Here is a 19,239-nt window from a genome sequence, read left to right on the forward strand (position 1 = left end):
AATTTGCAAGTTATACTGTTCACCTGCAATTACTGCCCTTATCCCTTTAGGCAGTAGAGTTTGTGGATTCAAAAGATACTGCCACATGAATCTTGATGAGTTGCTGCAGCGCATCTTGTAGATAGTACACACTAGTGTTACTGTGCACAGCGGTGGAGGGAATGAATGTTGAAGGTGGTAGATGGGGTGCTAATCAAGTGGATTACTGTGTCCTGGATGGTAGAACATAGCAGCCGCACTCATCCAGGGAACTGGAAGGTATTCATCACCCCTCCTGACTTGTGCTGTGTAGATGATGAACAGGCTTTGGGGAATCGTGAAATGAGTTACTCACAACTGAAGTCCCAGCTATTGACCAGCTCTTGTAGCCACAGTATTTATGTAAATTGCTCAGTTCAGTTTCTGGTCAATGGATTCAGCACATGGTAATATAATTGAAATTCAAGGGGAGATGGTTAGATAGTGTCTTGCTGCAGATGGTCATTGCCTGTCACTTGTGGGTGTGATTGCTGCATTTTGCGATGACAATGACAGCGAAATTGTCACTGTCGCAGCAATTTATAAGCCTGCACATGCACAAAATAAAGGGGAACTCTAGAAGCTGCTGTTGGTGGGTTTTTGTTCCTCAATACGGTGTGCTGTTGGACCGATATCCCTAGCCTGCAATCAAGTGGAACTCTCTATGTTAGCAAATTCTTCCACTCTGTGCCCTTCCGCTCGTTGTAAAAACCCTTGTAACTGGAACTTAAGCTCACAATTACTGTGAAACATCCTCATCGCTTTAGATAAACATACAACTTATTTTTTCTGATGCTGATTTCACCATTAAGACTTAAAAATTCCACACTTTTAAAAAAGTGTGTAAGGTTTTGGCTTTTATCATAATATAAAAATTATTTCACTATTTGAAATTCTGAAATCATAAGTGAATAGATTCACTGCTTTTACCATTCTGGTTTTGCTCTTTTTCAGTGTTTGGCTGCCAGATCTGATGTTGAGATCACTGGTGCTGATATCCGGAGATCCCCTTGCCTTGTTGCCAGATCCAACTAATTGTCAGGAAAGGTGAAAACCACACCATGGAACTCAAAATCTTCATGGGCAGACAACACAAGCACAGTTGCTTCACTGCTGACCACAGAATACCATCTGGTGTGTAAAATGGGCTTTTATTCTGCTGTAACAATAAAGAGTGCTCAAAAAGTCTTTATCACAATTTTAACAGATCCATTTTAGGTGTCAACATGAAAAATGGTTCTGCACTGAAGTATTTCATAATCACCAATTATTCAGAGTGACATTTTCTTTGATTGCCATTTTGTCAATAAATTAACCACGTTGACTAGTCAAAAAGCTAAGACACATTCCAAGCTGATAGCAGTCAGGATCCATTGTAGAATGCAGGAAAAGAGAAAAGAAAACAAAATTCACCTTCATATCATCATATGGAATCCCTTTTTGGGGAAGGGGAGCTTATCACTCAGTTGGTTAAAACTTAATGACACCAACATGCCTAAATTCAGTCTCTGTGCTGGCGGGGTTTTCTTGGGTAACACGTCCACATCTTGCCCATTAATAATATCACGACATCGAAATGCATGGACAGCCAAGATTTTTCTCTTTCCATATATCTGTCTTATAACGTGTGAGTCACAACACTACTTTCTGCATTGACTTAATGAATATTATCAAAACATTCAAATCCATCAACATAATATTAAGATTTGCAATGTTGGTAATCTCTTTCAATCCCACAAGCCTGTGGGATCTCTCCCCAAACCCCTTCCAAATCCACACACAGCTCCTGATATGCCTGTATTTGACAAACGCAATCACTTTGCTGGCTGGAACCTTCAGTCAGTTTTCATACAAGAGGAATAGCAACTGGAATGAAATGACTGGGAGTGTTTTAGACAAGAAGGTAATGCTCATGAAGATATTGAAAAAAGAATTGTAAACACAATTGTCACTCTTAAGATCTTAACAAGGCATTTTTATGTAGAAAGTGCGCTTGTAAATTGACTGTGACGATGTCAGAGTGGGTGGATCCAGTTTAGTAATTACAAACCTCATATGACAGACTTATTCCCTTGATGTCTCATTTCTTTTGCTCCTCACTTCATTTATCCACATAGTTGAATTTCATATCAATGGAAAATTTTATGTGTTTGAGTATATGAAAGCCTACTGCATACAAGGTTGACAGTTAGGGGATGAATTATAGCCATTAATCATATTGGTTAATTAGTTACAAACTTCTACTTTTTTGCCAAAGAATATATGTTACTCATTTTTACAACTTGCCCATGAAACAACTTACTTAACTGTCTCAATCTCTACTTTTAACACATCTCACACCTAAATTCAAATGAAAAATTAAATAACTGGTGTCATTTGGTATTTGGGAGTTCCAGGTTATGACTCTACCATCCAAATTGCTGAGCATCAATCTATCTGCATGACCTTTCTTCAGGCGTTCATTTGGCTCTCTGGAAAATTACATTTCACCATTAGTTGCTTATGCTTATTATGTGAAATAACAGTGGCCTGACACAATATGCTGCAAGCTGCCTCAGGTATAAAAACTGCTCATTTGCTTTGACCTTGGGAACACATCCTTAGTGGGATGATTTTTTTTGTTTCAAAAGCAATTCTAGCTCGTTTTCTATCTTCTAAAAATGTTGACTCTGTGCTAGTCCTACAGGTCTCACCCTTTACATTGTCAAAGTGGCTGTTAACTACTTGTGAGTAATAGCAGTGAGTGATTCTGTGGGAGTGTCAAAGCCAACATAATCATACCCTCACCCAAAAGCAACACATTTTCAACTGTAATAACTAAACAGCGGATGAGAAATGGGAGCCATGACTGTTCTTTTTAGTACTGCAGTCAATGTGTGACCCTATTTACTCTTCCTATCTATAGGAAACTTTGATGTCAACTGATTTCGTTGACCAAGAAAGAGTCAACTTGATGGAACTCTATAATAAAAGGGGCAGTCTAAAATATTTAACCTGGCTAATATCCTCTTCCACAATCCAGGGCATTGAAGCTAAGTACAGTATCCCTTTAAAGAAACCAGCTGAGAGACAAGAAGTACTTAATAACTAGTGATTCAGTTGCTCAATAGATGAGCATGGACTCAAACAGAGCTCAAGAAAGATTTTCGTTTCACAATGTCTCCTCAAGTCTCTTGGATACAGCTGTGTAACAGAACTTCCAGTAGCAGATGGCGTCTGTGAGGAAAGACACTGAGCAGGGGAGCTCAAGCAGTCAGGAAATGACATCCACCAATTGATGCTGTTGATGAGAGAGACCAATTGGAGATGTCCAATAGACCCACTCTGAAAAAAATGGTTTATTTGCGTAAAAGGAGAACTCATGGAAAGAAGGAGCAGATGAGAAAAGGATTCCTCAACCAAAAGTAAATACTTCCTTGTTTAGCCTTAATTTTTCATCATGTTTGTAAAGACCAGCTGCCGGTGAAATAAAGAATTATGATTTTTGGATGCTATGAATGTTCAAATCTCATGCAACAAAATCAAAGTCCTTCTGGTTCAATAAATTACAGTCAAGTGCAGATGCTTTTTATTTAAAGGAAGCAAATTGTCCTGAGATTGAAGCAAAAGTATTTTCCAGGGCTTTGGGAAAATTCTATTCTTCTTTGATTAATGCTTTAGGCTCTCCAGTGAATATGGATGCGAGAATAGTTCGGGGTTGAAAATCTTCAATGAGGATAGATCAGAGAAGTTGGTGCATTTACCTTGCAGCAGATAAAGTAAAGAGGGGACTTGATGGAAGTGTTCAAAATAATGACAGGTATATAGAGTAGATAGGAAGAAGCTGACAGTACAGTTTTAAAGTATTTTGCAAATGAAGCAAATGCAACAAGAGAAAAGAAACGTTTTCACACAGCAAAATGATCTGGATTTGGAAGACACTGCCTATAAGTTGGGTAGAGGCAGTCCAGTTGAGGTATTCAAGTAGGCGTTGGACAATTACTTAATGAGAAATAATGCACAGGGGGGTTGGGGGCTAAGGCAGGAGATTGGCACTATGTCAGAATTCTCAAAAAACTGTTGCAGATATTATGGGCCAAATTGTTTCCTGCTGCACTGTAATAATTCAGTGAAACTTTGTAGTGTTTGGTCTAAGGTTGTTTGAACAACAACTAAAAGGCTTCAATACCCATTGCAAGGAGTGCACTTTATGCTACACTTGCAGTTTCAAGCAGAATTTTAATTGTTTTTGAAGATTTTCCAAAATGTGAAATGATTCATAAGGTACTTGTGGTAATTTTGAAGATTCTTGAAATGACTAGAGTTGGACAATACGTCATAAAGGAGAGGCGTAATTGTAATTTCAGGTCTAACTATGTAAAAATACTAGATAGAAAGTACAGCACAGAAACAGGCCACTTGGCACAACTTGTCTATAGTGGTGAAAATAAAGTGTGGGGCTGGATGAACACAGCAGGCCAAGCAGCATCTGAGCAGTACAAAAGCTGATGTTTCGGGCCTGGACCCTTTATCAGAAAAGGGGGATGGGGAAAGGGTTCTGAAATAAATAGGAAGAGGGGGGAGGCAGATTGAAGATGGATAGAGGAGAAAATTAGTGGAGGGGAGACAGACAAGTTAAAGGGGCAGGGATGGACTCAAGTCTCCTCCTACTCATCATTGAATAGATCATAGAATCCCTACACTGTATAAACAAGCTCTTTGGCCCAATAAGTCCACATTGACCCGGAGAACATCCCACCCAGACCCATCCCCCTATAACCCTAACCACATGTCCCTAGACACTACAGGCAATTTAGCAAGGCCAATCCATCTAGCCTGCACATCTTTTGGACTGCGGGAGGAAACTGGAGCACCTGGAGGAAGCCCACACAGATACAGGGAGATGTACAAACTCCACACAGACAGTCGCCTGAGGGTGGAATCGAACCCAGGTCCCTGGCACTGTGAGGCAACAGTGCTATCCACTGAGCGACCATGCTACCCCTACACGCCTCCTCTAACTCTGTCAGCTTTGTCTCATAAGCATTTCTCCCTGTGTTTATTTAGGTAAATCAGCCTGGATACTAAGACTGACCTTGATACCTTTGCATCAGAGAGTTCTGTTGATTGAGTTTTCCTGAGCAAGTAACAAAGATGGTTGATGAGGGGAGGGTAGTTGATGTCATCTATCTGGACTAAAGCATTTGACAAGGTCCCTCATGATAGGCTAGTTCAGAATGGCCTCACAGGCATCCATGGCCAGTCAGCAAGTTGATACAAAATTGGCTTGGTCATAGAAGACACTGGGTAGTTGTGGAGGGGTGCTTTTCTGACTGGAAGTCTGTGATCAATGGTGTTCTACAAGGATTGGTGCTGGGACCTCTGTTGTTTGTAATACATAAATGATTTTGTTGAAAATATAGGTGACTTGATTAGTAAGTTCACACATGACATGAAAATTGCTGGAGTTGTGGATAGTGAAGAAGGTTATCAAAGGATACAGCAGGATATATATCAGTTGGAAATTTGGCCAGAGAAATGGCAGAAGGAGTTAAAACTACATAAGTGTAAGGTGATGCATCTTGGGAGGTCAAATGCGAGATCAAATTATGCAGTAAATGGCAGGATCCTTAGGAGCATTGATGTACAGAAGAATCCTGGGGTGTAAGTTCATTGCCTCTTGAAAGTGGCACCTCAAGTGGTAAAGAAAGCATATGGCATGCTTGCCTTTATTAGTTGGGCATTGAGTATAAAAGGCAGCAAGTCATGTTGCAGCTGTATAAAACTTTAGCTGGGCCACATTTGGAGGAGTACTGTGCGCAGTTCTGGTCACAACACTAAATGAAGGACGTGGAGGCCTTGTAGAGAATGCAACAAAGGTTAACCAGGATGTTGTCTGGATCAGAGGCTAAGGGGTGACATGAAAGAAGTAATTAAAATTTTGTGAGGCATGGGCAGGCTGGATTATTAGAATCTTATTCGGAGGGTGAAAAATATGAGGTGTATAGGTTTAAGTGAGAGGGAGAATGTTTAAAATACATGTATGAGGCATACGTTTCTTTACATAGAGGGTGGTAAATGCTTGGAATTTGCTGCCAGGGGAGGTGGTCGAAGCAGACATGTTGGCAATATTTAAGAATCAAGGCAGACAGATCAACAGACAGGGAATAATGGGATACAGACCATGTGCAGGCAGATGGGATTATTTCAGAATGGCATTGTGATCAGTGCACACATGGTGGGCCGAAATGCCTGTTTTTGTGCTGTATAGTTCTATGTTCAACGTTCTAGGATTACTACTTGATGTGCTTATATGTGGATGGTGGCAAGAGCTAGAAACTTGGCTTTGATGCTCCTTGAATTTGAATAGCCCATTGATCCATGTTACAATCTTACCAGAGACCAATAACAAAGATGAAATAACATTTAGAGAAATATTAGAATCCCTTATTGTTTATTGGAAGAATAATAATTCTAGCATACGATAGCATTCATGCTATAGTTTGAGAGAGAGAGAAGGTAGACTCAGACGTTATAGCCTGACAATTCTGCAAAAATAACTAAAAAGACATGGGGGAGGAGCTGGCCAGAGCTGATTGTAAGGGAAGCCTAGTGGGGAAAACAGTGGCGCATCAATGGCAGGAGTTTCGGGGGTAATTTTGGAGGCACAGCTGAAATTCATCTCAAGGAAGAAAAAACATTGTGGTTGATAAGGGAAGTTAAGGACAACATAAGAGCAAAATAAAAAGCATACAATCTGGTGAAGATTAGTGGGAAGCCTATAAAAATCAGCGCAGGTTAACTAGAAAAGCAATTGGATGGAGAAGATGAAATATGAAAGTAAGCTGGCTAGTAATATAAAAGAAGGCTGCAAGGGATTTTTTTTAAAAAGTAACCAAGAAACAAGAGAGAACATTGGGCCATCAGAAAATGAGACTGGAGAAGTATTAATCAGGAACAAAGAAATAGGGGAGGAACCGAACAGGTACTTTGCATCAGCCTTCACAATGGAAGCCACCAGCAGCATAGCAGAACTTCAAAAGAATCAGGAGGCAGAGGTGAGTGTAGTGGCCATCACTGAGGTGGTGGTGCTGGGCAAGCTTAAAGATCTGAAGGTGGATAAATCACCTGGAACAGACAAACTACACCCCGGAGCAGATCACATGATCATCTTCAGCCCTCCGTTTTGTTTTACATTATAAGGATAGTCCCATAATTTTACAAAATTCATATCTGTAACACCCTGACTAAAGAAAACTTTGCATTTATATAGTCATAATTTCATCATGTCCTAAAGCACTATACAATCAACAAAATACTTTTTGACGTGAAGTCACTGTTATAATATAGGGCACACAGCTACCAGTTTGTGCACAGCAAGCTCCCCATGCAAGAACGTCCAGATCATCCACAATAGTGATGTAGGCCAGGAAATGGATCTGGGATTAGATACTGGAGAAAACCAGGATCTAATCCTCTTCAAGGTAATACGAGAGCTTTTGCATCCACTAGAGACAGCAGACAAGGACTCAGGTCTTTGGCAGTACAACATTCCCTAGGTATTGTCGATACAGTGTCGAGCTGGAAAAACACAGCAGGTCAGGCAGTAGCAGAGGAGCAGGAAATTCAACACTTCAGGTTGATACCCTTCACAGGATTCCCTCAGTCTTGCACAGGAGTATCAGTTTACCTTTGAGCTCATACAAATATTACTAACAACTGTCACTTGACCTTTGACATCCCAGACAACCAGACAGGATCAGTGACTTTGCAGCATTGCTGCATCGAGAAATCAATTTATTTCAGATCAAAGGAGAAAGCTGGCATGGGGAAGCAAAAATATTCACTTAGCACTCTTAAAATTGTTCACTAGATCATAGTAATCTAAAAGGGCAGAAGGCAGCTCGTTCAAACATGACTGCAGATATCCTTACAAGACACAAACCAAATGCAGGGCGTTAACCAAATACTCAAGAACATGGCAACAAAGAGATCCCTTTATTGTCTCATGTCCAGACAGAAATACTTCAGATGGGCAGGAGATCAGAAAAAAAAAACTAGGGAGTGACTCAGACGGAAGCAAAGAACAGTATTAGTTACCTTTCATGTTGTCCTTCACATAATAGGATCACAGCAATCTTATATCATGAATATGGTAGCTTTAAAGAGAACACACCCAGAAAATATGAAGTTCAACTCAGACCACTAATACTGTGCCCACAAAGTAAGACGGTAGAAATTAGAAATGCACCTTTACAGTATGAGCTATATTCAGGCTGGCCTGTAATCAGGCAAGCAGCTAACCAGTCATGTATGTCCTCAGCTGCTTAATCAGATGAAGACACTTCACCAAAGATCACAAAACACTTCATTACTGTAGAACTTTAAGACGTACCTGTCCTCCTTTTGGCACAACAAAAATACAGCGGGTGTCACAGACAGCCCGGGATTGCCTATCTCAGCTTTAACTTTGCCAGGACATGGCTGTGGGCCAACTCAGAATTGAAGCCAGCTAGATTTTGTCTTGCATGGTACATTAGACAGCCTGGTGGGTGCTTGAGGTTTGCTAATTCATTTCAATTGAGACCCAAAGCCAAACTTGACTTGGGCTGCCTCCTGCTTGCTGGAACGTTTTAACAAATTGTTTTTAAAGGGAGCATTCACACCATTGTCACCACTGTCAGGCTCTGTCACCATGATCCACTCCCCTTTCCAAAAGGGCAAATCATTGGCCAACTCCATGCAGAAACTGACAAATTTTTCTGTCACATCAGTCCTGCAAGTTTAAGAGTGATCTTTAGCACAGGCCATCGAATTGGTTCAGGTTCTTCAACTTTGGGTACAAGTTCGTTCCATGAATGCACCAACTATATTGCACTAGTTTCAGGCTCAGCCTGAAAATCATCCCTCCATTTTAGAATAATTCTTTCCAACGGCAACATCAGACTAAAAACCATTACATACAAACTGCTCACATCTATCACGACCTCATTACAAACTTTTCTTTAAGTTGGAAAGTGCAGGACCGAAGGTAAGAACAGACTTCCATCTTTATCATAAACACAAAATGCTGTGGGCACTGCAGAGCTGACGTAAGAGATAGAATGCTAAGAAACTCAGGAGGTCTGGAAGCATGTGTAGAGAGAGAAAGAAAGTTAATGTTGAGTCCAAGATTTTTTCAAAATCAAAAATGATGCTGCCGGACCCGGTGAGTTTCTCCAGCACCTTCTGTTTTTATTTTATTTAACTATGTCAAACTGGGGAGCAAACCAGGGCTAAGAGTTGAAAGGACATTAAACTGATTCACACTGAAGTTAGTTTCAATTTCAGCTTTAATCATTTTGTTTATCGATGTGGAAGCCACTCTTGCACATACTAACCGCAAACTCTGGGCGCATGCAGTCATCTGAAAGGTGTAACATTATTAGTTTAGAAATCCTTTGTTTAAAGAAAAATTTCCAGTTGTGCTGGTGGCTTCGATGCTGTTGATGCAAAACTGAAAAAGTAGTTGTCATAGTTCTACCAGATGACAAGGCTGCTCTCTCATTAGAGGGAGATCTACAAAATCATGAGGGGTATAGACAGGGTGGATAGCAAAAAACTTTTTCCCCCCCAGAGTGGGGGACTCAATTACTAGGGGTCATGAGTTCAAAGTGAGAGGAGGAAAGTTTAAGGGAGATATGCGTGGAAAGTTCTTTACGCAGAGGGTGGTGGGTGCCTGGAACGCGTTGCCAGCGGAGGTGGTAGACGCAGACACATTAGCGTCTTTTAAGATATATTTGGACAGGTACATGGATGGGCAGGGAGCAAATGGACACAGACCCTTAGAAAATAGATGACAGGTTAGACAGAGGATCTTGATCGGCGCAGGCTTGGAGGGTCGAAGGGCCTGTTCCTGTGCTGTAGGTTTCTTTGTTTCTTTGAGATGATTGGTGGTGAGTTTAACCCGAGGGTCACCACACCTCAGGGAAGGGGTAAGGTTGAGAAGATGGGTTTTCATGGTAATCTCAGCTTGTACAGGAATTGAACCCACGCTGTTGGCATCACAGCATTGCAAGCCAGCTTTCCAACTGAGTTAACTAACCACATTGCTCATATCATACCAATCACCACACAACAAAACCAAAGGCATTTGGCTAGAATTTTTTCTTCATAAAGTGATACATCTTCTGTCAATTCATTTTGCATGTAAATTACTATACTATTGATGAACATTGCAAAGCACTGATCACCAATACAAACTAGATGTATGAAATGGGTAAATCTAAGTCCAGGTTACATTGGTACCTCATTTATCTTGTAGCTGCAGTGGCTTGCACCCTGCAGAGGGTGCATCCCTCTCTTCAGTCCACCCCAGCCGCTTGCAAATAAAGCAGATCTATTCCGAGCTGTTATTACCATCCTCCTGGGAAAGGACTGCAAGACTTGGGCTTATCTGCAGCATTTATCAGCAGCACTCTGGTCACCTAACAAGGAAAAAGTCTCTCAAAATTACAAAGGTAATAATATACTCCAGCACCCATTTGACCCCAGTGAACTGGTGCTACGCTGACCAATTTCTGCCCTGATAATTTCTTTACCATAGAGTGGCTAGTTTTTGTAGAGAAGTGTGTTTGAATTTCAGTTGTATAAACATCAAGTTATTTTGCAATCTTAGAAAGAAGCCCCATTGCAAATATTGACCTCAATATGTGCACCTATAATTTGCAGCTAGTCATCAGCACATCCAAGTCCTTCAGGATGCCTAATACTATTTGTCTTTGGATAGGTTTGAAAACCAAGTTTAAATCACTTTGGGGAGATGTACATGCTCTATTTTGCAGGGTTTTTTGGGAGGAGGGAGTAGACAGTGCATAGCAAATATAAATGAGTGAATTTGACATTATTATGTTCAACAAAATATTTGTCCGTATTTGTTTCACCAGATTAGGTCAATGGAGAGATCTGCCTGAAGGTTACCACCATCATCATGACCTCCACTCACATCCCAAACATGCAAGTCTAGATGGTAGAAGCCAGCTGTTGGCAAAAGGAGAATGAAATACAAAAGGAAACTGGCCAAGTGTTTTTTGTGTTGTTTGGGAGGTGTATGCATTACTTACGTAAAGCAAAATAAGACTGTTATACATTGTGGGGTCTTGCATATCTGGTGAAAATTATACATGGATAATATAATGTAGGTATCTCAAGCTATATTTATGTGGGTGTGTCCTAGCAGCAATTCATTAACAAACTCATTAACTAAAGCTATGCCTTGTAATTAAAACTGCACTTCAGTTGGAACAAAACTAAATAGAAAATGACTTGAATACAGCTCATGGATTTAAACAAAAAAAAAATCTACATAAAGAATAGTTAATTTCCTCAAAGCCTTTTTTTTGCAAGTGGCAGGCATTTTAAAAGCATTTTGAGTCTGATAACACATTGAATAGTTAAGGCAATTCAACTTCCAAAAAGCTAAGCAATCAGTTCGTTGCAAACTTGAAATTGACCCTGCTCCAAGTATAGACTTGGCAGGATGAACTACTCCAGGTTTGAGGAGGTCTAAACCTGTTCTATTTTTGTGATGCTCAATCATTCATGTGTGATTCATTTGCTGCAGCATTGATAAAATGTGGTGGATTTATAATGCATCACTGTAGAAACACCCTTCAATGTCTGGAGAAGCAATGCTGTACTGGCATGGTTGACCGGTTAGGAAACCCACAACTTGGAACATCTTGGCTCAGTTTGAACAGTGAATCTTGACTCAGTATAATCAGCACTTTGAATTTCATATCATTTTACAAGTTCATCCCACCTCAAAAAATGCACTCAAAATATTGACAGGCCACAAACTGGGTGTCACTCAGCAAAAATCATCTATTCATACAATCTATCCTTCAAAGTTTTAATCTATTTCAAATCCTTATAAAAAGGTCAGATTGCACTCCCAGTGGCAGCTGCAGTTAAAGCAGCACGTACCAACAGTAACAAAATTATATAAAATAAAGAACTGTGAATGCTGAAGATCTGAAACAAAATCAGAAACTGGTGGTGAAACTCAGCAGGTCTGGCAACATCTGTGGCGTGTCAGCAGAGTTAATATTTCAAGTCCAATGGCCCATCTTCAGAACACTTCAGTTCTCAAAATATTAGCTCTATCTCCACCGATGCTGCCAGACTTGCTGAGTTTCTCCAGCAATTTCAGTTTTTGTTTCTAAGTAGCAGTTCACCTGATTCATCCGAAAGTTGTCTGAAAACAGAAAACAACCAATTCATAAGTTTCAACTTCATTAAAAGGGTATATACTTTTGTTTAAATTACTCCCTAAAAACATAAAATATAGGAGGAAGAGTAGGCCATTCAGCCCACTTTGCTTTTCAGTATGATAACTGATTATCCAACTTAATGCCTTATTGACATTTTTCCCACATAGATTTTTATCTATTTAGTGTTAAGAACCATATCGACACCCTTCTTGAAAGTCTTCAATGTTTTGGCCTCAACAAGTTTTTGTGGCAGAGAAATTCCACAGGCTTACCAGTCTTCAGATGAAAGAATTTCTCCTCATCTCTATCCTAAACAACCTATCCCTTGTCCTTAGACAGTGACAATTTTTTCTGGACTTCCTGGAACCTGGACTTTTCTATTGAGAACTTTCTTCATTTACCTATCATGTTTAATAATTATAATTTTATAGATTTTTATGATATCCCTCTCATTCTTCTAAACTCTAGTGAATATAGTCTCAAGCAGTTCAGTCTCTGCTTATGTCAGCCCCATCATCCCAGGAATCAGTCATTGGAAAAATAAAGTTTACATAGGATCATCTTAAGGAATCTGAGATAACAAGGTGTGAAGCTGGATGAACACAGCAGGCCAAGCAGCATCAGAGGAGCAGGAAAGCTGACAATTCAGGCCTAGACCCTTCTTCAGAAATGGGAAAGGGAATTCTAAAATAAATAGAGGGGTGGGGGAAGATGGATAAGGAGAAGAGAGGTGAAGAGAAAACAGACAGGTCAAAGAGGCAGTGATGGAGCCAGTAAAGGTGAATGTAGGTGGGGAGGTAGGGAGGAGATACGTCAGTCCAGGAAGGACAGACAGTCAAGGGGGCAGGATGAGGTTAGTACGGAGGAGATGGATGGGGTCCCATCTCCTACCTGCCAGGAGGGGGAGGGAGAGGGGGAGATGACAGGAAGAGATAATGAAAAGGACAAACTATCACCCCATCCTCCTCCCACCCGCAGCAGAAAGCCATGTCTGAAGGACATTTAAATTTTATCCATTCAGAAACATAAAAAAGGAGTTAAAGACTGAACACCACACTGATCTGTGCGCGCTAGTGAACGGAGGTTGGGGTGTACTAGCCTAGGGTCAGATGCTACTGTGCTGTGAAGATTAATTTAGTCATGGGATAAGGGGCGTTGTGTCGCTGGTTCAGCCAATATTTATTGACCATCCCAGAGGGCAGTTAAGAGTTAACCACATTGCTGTGGGTCTGGAATTACTTGCAGACCAGATCAGGTAAGGATGGCAGTCTCCTTTCCTAAAGGTCATTTGTGAACCTGATGGGTTTTTCCAACAATCGACAATAAATTTATGGTCATCATTGGACTCTTAATTCCATATTTGTTATTAAATTCAAATTCCACCATCTGTGGCAGCAGGATTCAAACCTGGGTCTCCAGAACATCGCCTAGGACTCCGGATTAACAATTCAGCAATAAGTATCACAAGGCCACCTCCTCCCCTACAAAGCAAATGCAAAGAACCACTCATTAGTCACCCTGCATTGCATTTAAAAGGGGTTCTGAGCGCTCAAAGCCAACTACTCATAAGCCAACCAGAAGGAAACAGAACAAGGACACTCCCACTGAGTGCTATCAGCCAACCACTTTTAAAGAACACAGGTCAAAAGAATTACAAACTAACCACAAAAACCAAAAACCCTGAAATCTATCTACATTCCGCTATCTACTCTACACAAACCACCCAGAGAGATTGCTAAATAAACATTTGCACCATATGGTTAAGCAGTGCAAAAGCGATAAGTACTTTAATAGTCCGGTGTGATGAGTCAAAGCTATGACTGCTTAAATGACAATATTCAGCTCATAATTCAGTACAACTGCAAACTAAAAAATGCCTTGCTAAAATTAAAACATGACTGCAGTCTTGCTACTATCAATGACAAAGGTTAGATGTGGAGTGATGAAAAGAAAGCAAAGCACAAATCAATAAATGATTTAAACATCAAACTTTCAGCCAGTCTTAAAATCAGTTACAAATAAAAGGCACTTTATTTCCATTTTCTCGTAGACTACGGTGGTGATGAATAATTATTGCTCCACCAATGTCACTTTAAAATCACTTGAGAAGCTATGGGAAACCAAGAAACTCCTCCCTCTGCATGTCATGTCCCAACATTGAAATAGATCAATGAATGCAAGTCCAGATCCTACCATAAAGAAATGCTATCATCAAACAAAACTTGGATTCTTATTGTCCCCCTCCTTCTCCTCCTGCGTATCTCAAATTATCTAAAAACTACAAAACTGGTTTGGAGACAGCTGCTGCAGCTACCAGCACAAAGAGATAAAATTAACATTTGCTGAGAAAGGGCATGGTAAAAGCTGATTAAGGTTGAGCCTACAAAGATTAATTCACCCACAATCACTTTTCAGTGTGACCTCAACAAACAAAAACTGTATTAAAGCAAACAGCGAGTGTATTCTCAGAGATCTCAATATAAATCAAAAGGTACAATAGGATTAATTGCGACATATGATGACAGTATTTAAGTTATTTTTCCCTATGTCCCCATTCCTTGTCCTTATACGAAACAATGGTGAAAGCTCAAAAACAGTGAGGAAGTGTGAAATCAATAACTGGGACAATAAAAACTGAATCCGAATCTCTCTAGATGGTTGTTGGGTGGGGCTACTGTTATAAGATACTGGCCATAGATGTCAGCATAAAATTATCCATTACAATAGAACAATTGGATAAAAGAAACTGTAATGAATATATATTGCTAAAAATATATACAATTGCAATAGAATAAACATTGGTTTAGTTTTAGGGTCAAGATTGCATAAGCAAGGTAAAATAAAGAGTACACATTGAAAGTAAAACAGGAGAAAATATGTGGTGTTCTGAATACTAGTATTGTTAAATTATTGTTTACTATAATGTTATTGTAATTATTTTATAATTACATAATATATTTGAGTGAGAGAGGAATCAATTGATTTAAAATAAATTCTGATTTCTTATTTGAAGAAAAGTGCAAACTAAACGTTTGACTTTTTCAAAGCCTTTATTGGACAATGCATTTAATATAGGAGTTGCCACGTGCAGGCTGTGCAGGACATTGATCAGACCACTTTTGGAATACTAAGTGCAATTCTAGTCACCCTGCTATAGAAAGGACGTTGTGAAACTTGAAAGGGTTCAGAAAAGATTTACAAGGATGTTGCCAGGGCTGGAGGCTTCGAGTTACAGGGGGTGGCTGAATAGGCTGGGGCTATAATCCCTGGAGCATCAGAGCCAAGTAAACTACACAAGTGTGGTGAATATTGCTCAGTGACAGCAAGGAATTTAGATAGCTGCTCCAGGAGACAAACAACCTGGAACACCACAGATGTACTAACATAAATATGATCATGTATAATACTGATGTTTGGGGGATATATTTAATTATCTCCAAAGTTACAGCACAAACTTACAATTAGCCAAGAGACAGAGCTATCTGTGAGCAGAAACAACTAGAACTATGCAAAGCATTGTCACTCAGGTATGAGAGTGATAAAGACAGCAACTTTTATATGAAAAGAAATGTACACTTGCCAAATATCCAACAAGTACTACAGGAAATAAAGCAAAAGCACTATTGACATCACAAACCACTTAACAGGAAGAATCTAATTTCTAAAATATATTAAGATATAAAGTGATATATAGTGTAAAGTCAAAACAAAGTGCCAGGAAATTCAAATTTAGCAGTATGTGCAGAGAGAGAAACAAAGTCAACGCTGAGTTAAATATGATTCCTCTCATTCAATTCAGACCTTTTTAAAGCATCACTGTTTTTATTTTGGATTTCCAGCATTCATAGTATCTTTTTTAAAGCATGTTTCCCACCAATTCTATTTATTAAAACATTAGAATTGTTCAAAATCAGCCTAAACTTCAAAAGTTATTTAGACATCAATATCAGTTTTTATCATACTGAAATACATTTCTATTTGTAGGACCTTCTCAAGCTTGTTTCCCAGTGCACAAGAGGACCTTAGGACTCAGTGGTAGTGTCCCTACCTCTGTGCCAGAAGGCCTAGGTCCAAATTCTACCCGTCATGGAATGTGTCATAACATAGCTAAATCAAATTGATTACACATAATCACAAGAACTGACATTTCCAATGGGCTTGTGGAGTAGATATGTTCAACTCACATCACCAAAAACAAGTTGATCTATGTAATTTATACAACAGACATGCTTCAATTCAATAGACATATTAATAGGACGATCTGTTTCCACATGGAATTGGGTTTCTCCTTTGAGATATTTAAATAGCGTTGATCATCAAAAGAAATTATAATTTATGGGACCATTAAGGAATGACCAAAACTCAATATTAACTGTATAATTGGGAAGAAACAAGTATTTGCAATACTTTAAATCAATGAACAAATCAAATCACATCTATTGCAGCCGTCATGTTGGGAACAAAGACAGTAGCCCATTTTTCTAGATCAGGTGATGAATAGACATTTCTGCATGTCTCCAAGGTGGATCAACAAACTGAAATTCTATCAAAGGAATGCATTATCAGACAATTGCTGTCATGTTAATTAATGATTTCTAAACGCATCTCAAGGAAGGTCTGACAAATCCAGATTAGGTTAGATAGATCAGGGGTTGCGAAATTCAAAAGAACCTGGCTGGCACAGATGTATTAAGGATTTTATCACCCACATATTAAAAGGTTACCATACATTAGATTTTCTTAGTTAGTCTTGTGCTGCCAGATTGTCAACTGTTCTCTTCTGGTTCTGGTGACCTCTTATTCAACAGGACTGCAGCAATATTCTTTAGAACCTGTCAGCAAGATGATCAGTGTCATGAGGTTCACCAAGATGGATTTGTGGATCACGAACCCAGTATACATTAAATTCATTTTGTTATTTACATGCCCCCGAGGTGAAAAGGATTATGCTTCCAAACAAAGAGGTCTACTTGCAAATGTTTAGGAAAACAGCTTTTCACTGATTGAGAAACCATGACACATGAGAGCATGAGATGAAGGATCTCACATATCCAGCACTGAAAGACCAGTCACATTCATCCCCAGCCCAGGGCCAGGAAGTCATGATTCCTTTGACACAGGGTCTCCAGGTGTCCATGGTGCTGACAAAGTACAACTGTTTTCGGATTATGTGGTTGCAATTCACTGCAGTTAAGTTCCAGAAAAGCCCATACAGTTGGGCCTGAATAGCAGGTTCAGCAAAATAACCTTAGAAAAACAAACAACCTTGCCCATCATTACCAATGCAATTGCAGTAAGTAATGCAATATCAATCTCAAGCCTGTAACATGCTAAAGCAGTACTGAAATGCCAGGTCACTTTCGTGTTGAAGCTGTAAAGAAACCCATATGTGTCACAATTTTGCAAGGAATCATACAACTGAGATGAGGAGTTAACGTTGAGAGGCACATGTCCCTTTGCAAATTCTGTCAATGATATGGCATACAAGTTTGATTAACTCTGTAAAACCAAATAACACTGAATAGATATTTTATTGAAAGATGTTAATTTGATTTACATAAAGTACAAATTAACAGAGTACAATTCATTGGTGGACTTGAATATCAGTTTCATCTACCTTGCTGGTGTACAAGTACTTTGCCCCAGACAAATTATGGCATACATCTGACAAAGGACGAGTTAACATCCTTTCAATTGTTTGTTGTTTAAAATTGTGCATAATCAACCACTGAAGAGGAGAAAGTACTATTAAAATTTTGGGCTCCTTTACTAATGGTCATCCCAAAGATGTCATATGCTGCCTTCATTCTGCAGCACTACCTTTTATATTTAAAGTTGGGGAAGGAGAGTTCTGAAGGTTATATTAGCACAACCTTGCAGCCAATCAGGTTTAGCTGGAATTAAATTCCACCAGTGCATATTCTGCAGGCTTTGCCAGTAAAACTTGAAGCAGAGCTGAAAAATTACAAAAATCTTTTCAGGTCAAATAGGAAGGCAAGCAAAAGAGGGCTTCACACAAGCATGACAGGATGACAAGAGTCACAGTGACTGCAGATGGGTTACAGTGGATGCACACGGATGACGCAAGACAGATGTACCATAACAGAAGATTGCTAGCAGGGAGTAGTTAGAATCAGTAGCATACCGTGTGTTCAGGAACTGAGTAAACAATGTAATCTGCTAAAACTGGCAAGGTGTTAAGCAGGACAGAGGGAGCACATCAAATTAGTCTTCTCCTGTTGCCAAAATGAAAAACACACCAAAGTCCATTTGCGTCTTCTCTACATCATTGACTCACTGAACAATACAAGGCTCATCAAAGCCAATATTTTACTGACGATGGAGACAGTTGTTTTTGATAAAATTCCATCAAATACGGTTTGTGTATAGATACTTAGATTAAACCAAAATAAAGAGAGTCATTACTGGAGAAATTTAACTTTTCTTGGTTTCTCTTGAAGATGTTAACTCAAACGAGGGCACAGTTCGTTTGGTGCCAGTCCATTCTGAAAACTCATCTGAATGACAACCTTTATGTGAGGTCAACTTTGGACTATCAAAGTAACTCAATCTGATGGTAAAGCCAGGATTTAAAAAAAAACCACAGCAGCACTCAGCCCTATCCTATCCTTGCCCAAGAACTACACATAACTACATTACACGTGGGACTGTTAGACTAAACAGTTGGTCCCATCATATTTTATCAGAACAGTTCTGAGGAAGGGTCACTAGGTCCAAAACATTAACTCTGGTTTTGTCTTTAGACCCTGCTAGACCCGCTGAGCTTTTCCAGCAACTTTGGTTTTTGTTCCTGAATTACAGCATCCACAGTTCTTTCCGTTAATATATTTCGTCATCCTGGCTCAAGAATACTGAACAAAATATATTATCCTGTTTTCCCAATTAGCTCACTCTTCTTAAAATGAGACAATTTTCAGTCAAGCCCCTTAAGGAGAAAGAAAAATCATACCACAGAAATTACCCTTTTTGA

This window comes from Stegostoma tigrinum, chromosome 30 (genome assembly GCF_030684315.1).
Source record: "Stegostoma tigrinum isolate sSteTig4 chromosome 30, sSteTig4.hap1, whole genome shotgun sequence".
Classification (NCBI taxonomy): domain Eukaryota; kingdom Metazoa; phylum Chordata; class Chondrichthyes; order Orectolobiformes; family Stegostomatidae; genus Stegostoma; species Stegostoma tigrinum.